This window comes from Vulpes lagopus, chromosome 22 (genome assembly GCF_018345385.1).
Source record: "Vulpes lagopus strain Blue_001 chromosome 22, ASM1834538v1, whole genome shotgun sequence".
Classification (NCBI taxonomy): Eukaryota; Metazoa; Chordata; class Mammalia; order Carnivora; family Canidae; genus Vulpes; species Vulpes lagopus.
In genome coordinates this window covers 3,658,958-3,671,613 of record NC_054845.1, presented here as the reverse complement: position 1 = coordinate 3,671,613, position 12,656 = coordinate 3,658,958, and positions in this window count along the sequence as shown.

Here is a 12,656-nt window from a genome sequence, read left to right as displayed (position 1 = left end):
TGGCTCAGTGGTTGAGCATCTGCCTTTGGCTCAGGTCGTGATCCCAGGGTCCTGGGATTGAGTCCCATATTCGGCTCCCTGCAGGAAGCCTGATTCTTACTCTGCCCATGTCTTTGTCTATGTGTCTCTCATGAATAAATAAATAAAATCTTTAAGAATACACACACACACATAATTCCCTTAGGTATTCCATACTCAAAGATAGAGTATTAAGTGCTGCTGTATATCTGTTTTCATATTCAGAAGTTGTTATTTTATTTATGTTTGTTTATATAACTGTAAAATTAATAATAACATTGAAGTGAAGGTGAGAAAAATCTACCAATTTTAAAATAGTCGCATATCTTAAAATATATTCAAATAGCCTGATGACTTTTAGATAAACTAGATGCTATGCTGTTGGAGAAGTTAGAATCATTTAAGTTGATAATACGTACAGTTTTGTCCCATCGTAGTCCTCATTGTTTATTATTTATCTGTCCAAGATAAAATAATAACTTTTACTGCTCCAATAATTTATTAATTTCCAAAGCTGAATTGATGACTCAGGCAAGTGTTCACCAAAGAAGTAATATGTTTCTTGGTTCTCTGGCTACACAGATATTTAAGGTTCAAGGTAGCTTTTCATTTTATAAGTCAATGAACAAGCTTGAATAACCACTTGGGTTTAAGTTGCCTTTTATAAATATTAAGGAAGTACCAAAAAAGAATATTGTCTGCCTGTTTTGAGAAGCCGTGATGAGTATAATAGTAAAGGTTTATATTGATATTTGTTACAAATAGATCATTGAGAAATGTTCATGATTATAATTTATTTACGATTATGATACTTGATTTTTTTCTCATCTTTAAGGATAAAGTACTTTATAAAATGTTATTTTTATTTGTATTTTTATCAGGATTTTTTAAGGTATATTTGTTTCATTGTAGAATATTTAACTTTCTATATGTTAACATTGATTTAAAATATTCAAGCTTATGAATTTTATTGTTCCATATCCTTACCCAATTTATTATGTACTATTCCATTAATTTTTGCTACTGATTAATTTTATTATGCTTAAAAACTTTTTCATAGCCTTTTTTTGCAATTGTTGATTCTTTTATCCTAACCCTTTAGTTTCTTTGACATGTCTTAATCATTTAAGATAATATATTTTGTATATTGTTGTGTTTTCTTTCAAGTTGGAAAATTTCTCATTTATTTTAATTATAGTTTTTCTTTACTATTCAAAAATCAATGTCTGTCTTTAATGAGTTAAGTCTCAATAAATAGAAAGATTTCTCTCTCTGCAGTAGGCTGAGTAGTACTCTCCCAAAGATTCCCATACCCTAATACCTATTAGCTGAACATTAAATAGCATTGTTTCATGGTGTAGACTTGCAGATATGATTAAGATTATGGGCCTTAAGAAGTGCCTGGGTGGCAGGGTCCATTAATCATCTGACTCTTGGTTTTGGCTCAGGTCGTGATCTCAGGGTCATGTTAGGCTCCGTGCTCAGCACAGTCTGCTTGAGTGTCTCCTTCTGCCCCTCTGGCTTGTGCTCACACACACTCTCTATTTATAAATAAATAAATAAATAAATAAATAAATAAATAAATAAATCTTAAAAAAAATTATGGGCCTTAAAATATCCTAGATTTTCTGGGTAGGCACAGTCTAATCACATGGCTCCTTAAAAGTAGAAGAGGAAAGCAGAAGGATGGGTCAGAAAAAAGAAGAGGATAGGATAGGAGAAAAAAGAGAAGGGAAAAGCTGGGAGGGAGGAGAAGGAGAAGAGAAATGAAAAGAAGAGAGAATGGAAGCACTCAAAGGATTAGACTGGTCCTTGCTGGCTTTATAAAGGAGGGAGGGAAACAAGAGCCAAGGAATGACCGTGGCCTCTAGATGCTGAGAACAGCTTTCATTTAGCAGCCAGCAAGGTTATAGCCATCTGTGTCAGTACCACGAGGAAGCAAATCCTGCCAACAGCTGAAATAAGGACGAAAGTGAATCCTCCTCTAAAATCCCTGGAAAAGAGTGCAGCTGACCAACACTTTGATGGTAGCCTGTTGAGACCTGTATTGGTTTTCTGTCCTACAGAAATATGAAATAATAAATTTGTGTCACTTCAAGCCATTGAGTCTGTGGTGATTTTTTATGGTGGCAATAGAAACCTAATGGGTTGTCTTACTATTTCATTTTTATTTTTATCAGCTACATCATGTAAAGAAAAATAATACAAAGAGACTTAGGAAGAAACCACCCAAAACTCCATTTGCCAGGATATGTCTCACAATATTTGGTTCCAATTCCCATGGGAAAATTCTTTTGACACTTTCTGATTTATTTTCTCCAAATGACTATAGAAATTGGTTTTGCTTTTTTTTAAAGGGGGGGGGAGTTACAACTCAAGCTTAGATTTTTCTGGTTCATTTATTTATTGAAGTATAATTATCATACAATCCTATATTAGTTTAAGGTGTACAACATATTGATTTGACCATTCTGTGTATCACTCATTGCTCACTGTGATAAGTGAAGTCACCATCTGTCACCTTACAATGTTATTACAATGTTATTGATGATATTCCTTAGGTTTACTTTTCATCTCCTTATTTCTGGAAGTTTGTACTTCTTAATCCCCTCTATCTTATTTCACCCATCCCCACAGAGCTCCAGTGAAATAAAAGGCTTTAAGCTTAGTTACACTATCCAACTACACTCTTCCTCCCTTTTAATTTTTCATTTATCTGGTTGACACTCTCTTGGTTACCATTGTATTTCTAAAATATACCATTAAACCTCAACTATCTTTCATTTAGTTTTAGATAGACATCTTGACTTCCTACTTTATTAGGTCTCGTGGCAGAGACTTGGGAGATATTCACAAGATGTGTTCTACTTCATTACAGGAATACATCTGGGTAACACTCCCGATCCTTTTAATTCCAATGTCATCATGTGATGGAATTCCAGGCAATGGACCAGCAATGGAGGCTGTTTGTGCATTGAGAGGACTCCATCATGCATGCTGCCTCTGTCGGTGTGCTTTCATTTTCTGCCATCTAGTTGTAGATGAGCATGATGTGCTTAGAAGACAAATCTGGAAGATGGCCAAACTACAGGACAGCTAGATCCTGGGTCTTAGGAAACCTCTCATTTTTTTTTCCCTTTACAAGAATAAGAAATATACTTCTATTATGTTTGAGCCATTACAAATTTCAGGGTGTATTTGCATGGCAGTTTATGTTGTTTTACTGATACAGGATTATATTATTACCCTCACCTTTTGCCTCACTTTTCTTATTTCTTGAGAAAAAGAAATAATGCAGAAAACAGTGAAGCAGAGAGGAGGTAGAGAGAACACTTCTTCTATTTCCTAGATTTTGCCATACTATGTTTGGGTTTTTGCCATTCTTTAATTCTCTAAGTTGTCATTGTACTTATGATGTAAACATATTTTACCTTAAGTAATCAAATAAATAATTATTTGATGCCCCTGACCAAAAGTCCCAACTAATATGACAGGAAGACAGCATATCATTACAAAGGTATATTACTGTTTTTATTAGTTAATGGGACATATATAGGTCAGTATGTTTCTCTTTCTCTTTTTAATTCTGTATTGGCTCTAAGGAAACTCAGAAGTAGCTTCCTCATTTAACAACTATATATGTTCCCTTCATTTTGTCACTTCTCTGATTTATCACTGAAGGTGCACATTTTGCATTTTTAAAAGATTTTATGTATGTATGTATATATATTTGAGAAAGAAAGAGAGAGTGTATGAGGAGGAGGAGGAGGAGGAGGAGGAGGAGGAGGAGAAGAAGAAGAAGAAGAAGAAGAAGAAGAAGAAGAAGAAGAAGAAGAAGAAGAAGAAGAAGAAGAAGACACTGTGCTGAACATGGGACTCAACCTGGGGCTTGATCCCATGACCCGAAATCATGACCTGAGCTGAAATCAAGGGTTGGATGCTTAACCAACTGAGTCACCCAGGCACCCCTCACATTTTGTATTTTAAATCACCTTAAATACTTTATTGAAACAGAAAGGACAAAAATAAAAATAAATATAACCTGTCCATTTTTATTTTACTTTTCCTCTGCTTTATAAATTAAAATGGTAAAGTATGATCATGACTACTTCATTTTTATTTTATATGGTTAATGATTAAATATAATTATGAGATAAAAGATTAATTTTCATATTATGTTTCTTCAAAGCCTAGATCTCCTTGGAAGTGTCTTTAAGGTTTTGGAACATAAATGTTTTCTGTCAAATAATAGTTAAATTACCTGATGAACTTCATAATTCTCTTATAAATTAGTTTTTCCTATATGGCATTATATTTTTAAAGTGTGCTTTGCTAAAAATATTTGACATTCTGTAACGTAACAAGGAAACTTCATAATATATTATGGACAATAATCCAACTTTAGTGATATCCTAACCATAGGGGGAGAAACCCAGATTATCCAAGATAAAAAAATCACATTATTACTAATTCTTTATCCTTAAATCCAAATTTTTGTTATTCGTAGATGTCTTAGCAGGAGCACACTTCACTGTTGTTCTGGACTTGCTATAAGCCAGAATATTTACTGCCTTATCAAATTTTAAAGCACTAAAAATAATCTCCTGTGGTACAATGCATATTTAGTTCATTTGTGATTGGTAAATAGGGAAACAAAGCTAACATGTTGCTTGATGTTTCCTGGTTTACATATAGCATTTTCTAGCATGTTAATATTGTGGGGCACCAAGTAGTAGCAGCTAAATGCAAAGTACAGTAGTGAAATAGGAGGCAGCCTGGTATTAAGAGCCATACGTTGTGTACGATGTCATACATCCAATGCCCTTCTGTAGTTCAATCTTGTGAATTTTGCTTTTCTCTCCACTATTTCATAACCTTAATCCTTCCCACACTCCTTTTTATCAAAGTGACTTCACTCTTTCCTTTAAAGATGAAATCCTGTGCTTACCCTGGTATTTTATTTTATTTTATTTTATTTTATTTTCTCTTTTTTTAATAAATTAATTTTTTATTGGTGTTCAATTTACCAACATACAGAATAACACCCAGTGCTCATCCTGTCAAGTGCCCCCCCCCAGTGCCCATCACCCATCACCTCCATCCCCTACCCTCCTCCCCTTTCACCACCCCTAGTTCGTTTCCCAGAATTAGGAGTGTTCATGTTCTATCTCCCTTTCTGATATTTACCACACATTTCTTCTCCCTTCCCTTATATTCCCTTTCACTATTATTTATATTCCCCAAATGAATGAGAACGTAAAAATCAAAACCACAATGAGATCCCACCTTACACCAGTGAGAATGGGGAAAATTAACAAGGCAGGAAACAACAAATGTTGGAGAGGATGCGGAGAAAGGGGAACCCTCCTGCACTGTTGGTGGGAATGTGAACTGGTGCAGCCACTCAGGAAAACTGTGTGGAGGTTCCTCAAAGAGTTACTCTGGTATTTTAAATTACCTCTTACCAATTTAAAGCCTTTTGAATGTTATTTTTTAAATAGTTTTAGTTACAAAGCTTCATTTTCATTGAGTAGAAATGCCCCAACTGCCTTTTCTCATAATTAGGCTATAGTTAAAGTAAGAGTTTAGAGAATGAATGTATCATGTGATGGAAAAATACCTCCAATTCCTTAACATTTGGTATTGAACTGTAGGCAATCTCTGTCACTATTAGTACACTACTGTTATTATTACCATTACTATTGCCTCTGTAATACCATCACGATTTACCACCACCTCCAATACCTGTTTATTGACTCATTACTTTGACATTATTTCATATATTGCTTATATCAACTCTGTAAGATATTTTCCAAATGAAGTGATTAGAACTTTGTAAGGAAGATAACTATTTCTTCACACGACACAAAACATTTTCGTAACCTGATGTGTCCATTTTTTCCCACACTAATCAACTCTCTGGCACCAGCTGGGAGTCCTGAAATTCAATTCAGTCTTGTCATTATCTACCTGGAGTAAGCGTCACATCTCACATGTTAAGGGCTCAGTCACACAAGACGACACCCACTTCAGATTCCAAATGCAAGTTCCAGGTTGTCCCCTGTACTTCTGATAGACTGACTATAGAGTGAGATTCTCGGGATGTCCTCTTCAGGTTCAATAATATTTTAGAAACAATCACAGGGCTCAGGAAAGCACTTACTTGTATTTATCAGTTTACTATATAATAAAGAATATAATAAAGGACATACACAATCAGATAAAAAGGTACCTAGTGAGGATTGGAGGAGTCTTGAGCATAGGAGCTTCTGTCCCCATGTAGCTGGGGTGGACCACCGTGCCAGCATATGATTGTGTTCTCCGACTTGGAAGTTCTCTGAATGCTGTGGTCCAGAAATTTTTATGGAGACATGATTGATTAACTTAATCTCTAGATCCTCTCGTGATGCAGAGGTTTCTAAACTTCTGATTATGATGTGATCTTTCTGGTGACCATCCCTATCCTGATACTATCCAGGAGCCCACTAAGAGTCATCTAATAAAATGAAAGATGTTCCTATTATTCAGGAAATCCCAAGGGATTTAGAAGCTCTATGTCTGGAACCAGGGTCAGAGACCAAATATCAAAAGAGGCTCCTAGTAACTTTATTGCTTAGGAAATTGCTAAGATTTTAGGAGGTCTGGCCAAAAGCCAAAGATGAAGACCAAAATATATAATTTTCATTACATCACAATATCACAGATTTATAATAGGAAACAATTTGTCAAAGGATATATATGAGAAGAATAAGCCAGACATTGTAGTGTGGTTTCTCTCAAGTCAAATGCTTGCTCCTAAACTTTATGATATATTGTTCTGTCAATTTCTTTTATTAGCTCCAATAAATATAAACACATCAGATTCATTTTGTAAATGGTAATTAAAAATAGTGTGGCAGAAACTCAATGTGAGCCTTAAATTCCACGCATTCTCTTGCAGGGTTCAACAAATCCAAAGTTGTCCAACAAAATGGTTTTGCTGGCCTTAGAAGAAGTCTATTTGATAATCTGTTTGGGACTATTATTGGTAATGAACACAATCTGTACATGGGAAGTTTTGACATAGTTCTCCACTGACATGTGCAGTAAACACGAAGATCGGAAAGAGATCTAGTCAAATTGTGCTGGATTCCTGAGGAGTTAAGAGTTAACTGAGGGAGGAGTGATTTTTTTTTTTTTTTTTAGATTTTATTTGACAGAGAGAGAGATCACAAGCAAGAAGAGCAGGCAAGGGAGAAGCAGACTCCATACTAAGCAAGGGACTCGGTGCAGGGCTCCACTCCAGGACCCTGGGATTATGACCTGAGCCCGAAGACAGATGCTTAACTGACTGAGCCACCCAGGTGCTCCAGGAAGGAGTAATTTTGAATAGAACTTGTATTATTACTTGAACTTGCATTGGCGAAAACAGCATTAAAACCTAACATATGGGCAAAATCATGGTCAATATACCAGGCCAGGATGGCTAAGCCAGATAGAGCCACAGAGAGCCATTGTGACATATAAAGGTATAGCAGGAATACGGAGGAAATGGGTTTGTTCTGAGGACTAATGAAACATCTTTAGAGATGTGGAGACATCCATTTTTACTAGGGTGTGTGGAATACAGAAATTTTGCTAGGAATTCTGTATGAAGAGTTAAAGACAAGAATAAGGTAGTGAGAAGCATTGTAAACACTTATTGTGAGTTTTTAAATATATTTCTATTTTCATCTATATCAAATACTTTTGTGAGTATATAATGCACTAATATCTCAAAAATATGAAAATAAAAAATAAAAATAAAAATAAAATTATGAAAATAATATTAAGTGGTTCTGACAAAGATAAAAATAGTACCCTTAATTACATTTTTATCATAGAATAAGTCACTTTATATTTAACTTATTCACAAAGGTATGCTTTTGCGGTGATTCTAATACTGAGGTACAATAAAATGGCAAAACTACATGAATGTGTTAGAGAATAGGAATGTAGTGTAACTCATGAACTTATTCAAATCTTTTTCTTGTTGTAAAGGGGGAATAAAAAATAATAGCCAAAATTAACCTTTTTAATTTTTCATATTTTGAAATGAAAACATATTTGAAATAATTCTCTTTAGGAGGTACTCTATCTTTGCAAAGATTTTACTACCTTTACTGAATTCACTTGCAAATAAACTCTCATATAAATATTATAGACTTCTATTAATGAGGGAAAATAACTGAAATGAAGTCATTGGACAACAGACTAGGATTGTGGTCATCGAATACAAGGAAAGGAATGAGTTAAGCACCCTTTTCACCCTGGCAATCTGCTTTGAAACATTTTCGAGACATGGCTTATGAAGGCTGAACTCAAGCAGTGAACTCTGGTCTTGTTGAGGTGAGAAGAAAGAGATAAAATTCAGTTTTCCTGAAGTGGTTAGAAAATGTGCTGTGGGCCATATGACAGAAGGGGGAGCACCCTTGGGAGGCATCTCCAGAAGTTTACTTGGGGTTCTTTGGGTTCTTGTCAATGATTCAGCTGCCATGTCAGGCAACAGCAAGGTCCTGCAGGCCTAGCAGGAATACTTGTATAGAGTTAGAGATTATCAAAAATAGTGAGATATTTCTATGCTGGGATATGTTGGAGTTTCTCCCAATTCCAGAAGAAAGATCTTGCTGAGCCCTTTGAGACTTCCAGCTAGGAATTCAGCAAGGTCAGATATTAGAAGTAAATAGTAAATTCTAGAGTAAGAACTATTTCCTAGCACTAACAATAATACAATAGTAGCCCTAATAGTGTTAACCCAAGTCTGAGAGAAGCAAGATGATCCTCAGTTATTTTATAATTATTTTATTATTTATTTTATTTTATTTTATTTTATTTTATTTTATTATTTTATTTTATTTTATTTTTTATGTTTTTGATCCTCAGTTATTTTAAATGCCTGCCATTATAAAAGTCAATATCCTTTCAGGGAAGAAAATATAATCCAGACTTTCTAATGTATCACACAGAATGTCAGATAGTAGAATATTACTAAAGAATAGAATATACAAAAAATAGGGAAATGTGATTCATGAACAAAAAATAATATGAATAACATATGAAGTCATTGTTCTGTGTTTACATTTCATTTAAATAAGGCTGATTTCAAGAGCATTGACAAGTGGCCTCAAAAAGTAACCTACATAAAAACATATGTCTTGAAAAAAAAAATAAAGAAGGTAGTATAAGCAAATCTCAATTTCTTTATCCTAAAATAAAGGACCTCAACTAGATTGTCTCTAAGATTGTTTTTAGCATTACTCTCCTATGATTTTTTAATATGTAGAATAAATGAACATTCCAATAGTTTTGCCCAGCCTAGTAGATTAGTGCCATTAATGATTCTGTACCAGCACATAAGATATAAGGTATGTTAAAAAAAATAAGAGGAGAGTAGTAGGAGTCAGCATGTAAATTTGCTTGGTGTAGAATGAAATGAATGCATTTATCTGTGGGGATTAGAGAACATTTGATACTTTTTCAATACAATAAAGTTCACTTATTTTGAAATAGGTTTATGGCCTCTATAAAATTAAAAAAAAAATCTGTCTCAAACTTATCTTTTTTTTATTAATTTTTTTTAAATTTTTATTTATTTATGATAGTCACAGAGAGATAGAGAGAGAAGCAGAGACACAGGCAGAGGGAGAAGCAGGCTCCATGCACCAGGAGCCCGACGTGGGATTCGATCCCGGGTCTCCAGGATCGCGCCCTGGGCCAAAGGCAGGCGCCAAACCGCTGCGCCACCCAGGGATCCCTCAAACTTATCTTTTAACACCAGAAAAATTTAATAATACACGGAGACAATCAATACTAATAATTTAAAGGGAAGTTTTTACATTTTTTAAACTTTTCAAATCTTCCAAAAGATTTTATCCTTAGAATCTCAGTTTAAAGAAACACTTCAATCCTCACAGCTAGATTGTTGACTCATTTTGCCCACAAAGTCCTTCCAGTCAGTTAAAAAACTCAAAAGCAGCAACTCACATGGGGTTCTGAGTGACGGGCCTGTCTTCCATATGTAGAGTTTCTCCTATCTCCTTTCTCCTGATGGATGTTCCGTAACTGTAAGTGCAATCACTCACTCAGTGGCTGAGCTGCACTGTGCTCTGTGATTCACGAAATTAGTCAGTTGTATAGAGAATGAGAAATGCTGAAATCATTCTTCAACTCTATCTTCTTGTCTTCAATTCTAGCTTCTTTTTTTTAATAAGTTAATCTTCTCCTTACCTTTCGGGGCTCTTGCTGTCAAAAAGATGCCCCCTCAAGATGCTCTCAGTATATATAAACAATTTTTATTCATGTGAAAGAATTGTTTTAAATAAATTTTATTTTAATGGCTCTGTTTAGGTTCAAATCAATTGCTGCAATTAAAATCATATACTTAAAATGTATTCTTTATCACAGCTGTTTTAAAATAAGCTTAGAAATTATAATCATCCTTCATAAGTAAATATGCCATCAATTTCACTAATATTTACCAACTTAAACTTGTCACAGAATACGTATTGAGTACTTAATGACAACTAGAATGTTAACTATTTTTGTAAAGAAGAGCAGCGTTTGATCAGTTTCTTTCCCAAAGGTACATACCTAAGACATAATACACAAGCACTTCTAAGGCAACAAATATTCAAGCTCCCGTTTGGTAGTACTAGCCATGTGAAAGTGAAAGACATTTGTGGTGCAATCGAGAAAACAGAAGCAGATTCTTGACCTTAACTCAGTCATGATGGTATGATCTTGAAATTAATATTCAGTGATCACTTCCTGATTTCTTCTTCTGATGATTTGTAAATTACAAATTATTTTTATTATGTCTTTTAGGAATCCTGATGACTCTAACATATGTAAACTAACAGATGCAAAGTATTTCATTTTTTGAGTGGGTTAGACGTGTAGAAGATCTACTAGTACACATTTGGGGGATTTTATAGCTCATTTCTTAACTATTTTCTTACTAATCATTTTATCAGTATCAATAATTTAATCAGGAAATGATAACCAGGATGGTACTTCTCCACTACACTTTCAAATATTACTCTGTGTACACAAATGAGGAAATCCCTTATCAATACTTCTGAGACAACCAGAATGCCTACTGAGTAGTAAGATTGCTCTTTTGCCTTGAAAAGATAAGGGCAGCAAAACATTTGCCACAATAGTAATAATCCGGTATTATTCCCTGAGGTCATTAACTGACAACAGAAAAAAAAATGGATATTTTTGAGTATCGCAGAGCAAGTGTTTAGGTTTTTTTTAAAATGGTACATTATAACCAAACCTTTTCTTGAAACGTCACCAATGATCACCCATTGCTTTAAATTTGTTTTCCCATTGATATGAACTTGTTACCCTCACCAGCTGTACTGACAGATGGTTGGTAACTTCCTTACCATTATACCTTGAGTTACTGCCAAGTGTAGCTCCAAGGGATTTGGGGTATTCATAAATACCACTGTGATGTACTAACATTAATGTAGCATTAGCAGGGTTTTGAGTCCTTAGTGCATAGTATATTGAACTTAATATCCTTATCAATGTACTTGGAAAATATAGTTTAGATTACACAGCTATTATGTCAGCAGGCAACTGACTAAATTGTAATCAGAAAGCAATAACCAAGGGTCAGACTGGAGGCAGGGGATATAACAACTTGTGTCCTACAGGATTAATCTTAAACTCAGAGTTTTATGCTTTCATCACTGTCCAAAGTGATGGAATGGAAAATATAAAAATTCTGTTTGTAGATCATACGACATTAGGAAGGCCAGTTTTCACCTTGGATAAGATGATTAGAATTCAAAGTGTCCTTTATGAATAGAAGAAAGAAGATAGAACTAACTAGGTAAAGGCCAGTATAATAACACTTGTGGAGAAGAAACCATCTATTAAATTCAGGAAGGGCAATTGTTGGTTTCCAAGAGGAAAGCAACACATCGTGAGTTCAGTGAAGAGTCTGTCAAGGTTATTAAAAATACAAAAAACCTGAATAAACTTGATAATGCAATTCAAAGTAAAATAAGGCTTATTTAGAGTCTATTCTTTATAAGGGTCTTCTCTTGACTAGAAAATAAAATTATTTTAAAGGTCTAAAATTTTTAAACAAAGAACATGTAGAAAGGGCACACTGCACAAATATGGTTGCTCCCCCAAAGCTTCCATTTTAAGGACCTAAAAATGCAAAATGGCTCAAAACAAAAATCCCTCCATACTTGATTTAAAAACTATGGTTACTCCATGAAAGATGGGAGTCAGAGGAGATTATGTATAAGGATAAATCAGAGACTTAAATGTGCACAGACATGGATGAAATATTTTTTTTTAAGGCATAGTTCCAGGGACACAGAGGGGGGTGACAGATACTGATTGTTAAAGGGTACCTTTATGAGAATTTGTTGAGATATCACATTTTACTCATCATTTGACTTATTTTTACTCATTATATCTGTTTCACTTAGGTGATGAAGAACAAAGGGTCCTTTCTCTTCTCCAGGTGGTGCTATGACTATGGCATTTGAAATATGGAAAATAACCAAATGGCTATAAGCAAGAAGGGAGGGTCACTGAGCAACAGGAAACTAGGCGACTGCAGAATAAGGATGACAGTGCTCCAAGAGAAG